A 1,890-nucleotide genomic window follows, 5' to 3' on the forward strand; every position below is an offset into this window, starting at 1 on the left:
TTTGCAGGGATTCCGATAACCATTTCTCTTTAACAAGTTGTAATGGTCCACGTACAGTATGTCCGAATACTAAATCTGCTGGACTAAATCCAAGAGATTCTTGTGTCGTTTCTCTGATCGCGAATAATAACAGTGGCAGACCCTCATCCCAACATTTACCGGACTCAAAACAATATTTTCGCATCATGGTTTTTAGAGTTTGATGGAAACGTTCCAGCACACCCTGAGACTCTGGGTGATATGGACTAGATGTTTGGTGTTTGATTTTTAACTCGTTTAAAACCTGAGCAAAAACTTTGGACATGAAATTGGTCCCTTGGTCAGTTTGAATAACTTTTGGCAATCCAAAAGTTGAAAAATATTGTGTGAGAGCTTTCACTACATTTCGAGCTTTTATTGTGCGAAGCGGAAACGCTTCCGGGAAACGTGTAGCAGCACACATTATAGTTAATAAATACTGGTGACCTGACTTAGTTTTGGGCAACGGACCTACACAATCTAACAAAACTCTTTCAAAAGGTTCACCCAGCATAGGAATAGGATGCAGAGGTGCTTGTAAAATCGGCTTGTTAGGTTTTCCAACTGGCTGACATGTGTGACACGATCTGCAGTATTTTACGACGTCAGATTTTAACCGAGGCCAGAAGAAATTACGCAACACGCGGTGGTACGTTTTCCTGATTCCTAGATGACCAGCTAAACTGGCATCATGTGTGAGACTGAGTACCTGGGATCTATAGTCCTTCGGCACTACTACCTGATTAACTCGCTGTAAGTCACCCGAGTCTGGAGACCATGATCTCATCAACACACCGTTGTCAAGAAAATATGTCACTGGAACTCCCGATGCATTTTGCTCTGCAACAGAAAAACATGAGGTAAGTGACGGATCATTTTGTTGTGGCTGAAGCAACATTTCCCTATTAATATTCAAGCTTAAAGTTATTTTAGACGGAATAACTTCAACAGCATCAGATTTTGTAGTTTTAACAGAATTGTCCTGGATTAAATCTTCCTCGAATGAAGCCATAAATGATTTAGACAAGTCAACAACATCTCCTATTTTCCTATTCTGCGCACGCGTCACGGCACAGGCAGGAAACACACTGGGGGAAGAAGAACCTGGATTCACAGTGAAATTGCACACGACTGGGACATCCACAACTTCGGGTGGCGGAAAAACTTCCCCTCCAGCCAAATCATTACCTAAAATAAAAGAAACTCCTGCGATTGGTAACCTCGAGCGCACGGCTACTTTTACTTGTCCCGACACTAGCGATGAATGTAAATATACGTTGTGTAACGGAGCCTTAAGAACACTCATTTTTATTCCCCACACAAGAATATCAGACCCACAGGATGTCTGTTTAGACAGAGGCAACACTGATGATAACAAAAACGAATGATAGGCACCAGTATCCCTCAGAACTGTAACTGGAACCTTGTCTTTCTCCTCACCTGTTAAAAAAAAACAAAACCCTGCGAAATAAATGGCGAAAATTGTGAATCAACATGAACTTGTGATTTTTGTTCACTGTTATCACACACATCTAGCTTAGAAACAGACTTAATTAACCCCACCCCTGCAGGATCATTGCCATTTCTAGCTTCTTTCTTCTTCAAAACAGGACACACTGCAATTAGGTGTCCCGGTTCGTGACAGTAGAAGCAATCACGTGTGTTTGCTTTCACTGCAACCGATTCCGTACGACGCAATGATGTTGGAGACCTAATTTTTCGTTCGGAAAAATTTTCAGTAAATGAAATCTGGGCAGAAAACACACTTTTGTGAGTTAAAAAAAACTCATCCACTAAGAGTGCAGCATCAGTTAACGAAGATGCTTTCTGTTCGTTCAAATAAGTTACAATGCGTTCTGGCAAACATTTCTT

Source organism: Kryptolebias marmoratus, linkage group LG6 (assembly GCF_001649575.2).
Source record: "Kryptolebias marmoratus isolate JLee-2015 linkage group LG6, ASM164957v2, whole genome shotgun sequence".
NCBI lineage: Eukaryota > Metazoa > Chordata > Actinopteri > Cyprinodontiformes > Rivulidae > Kryptolebias > Kryptolebias marmoratus.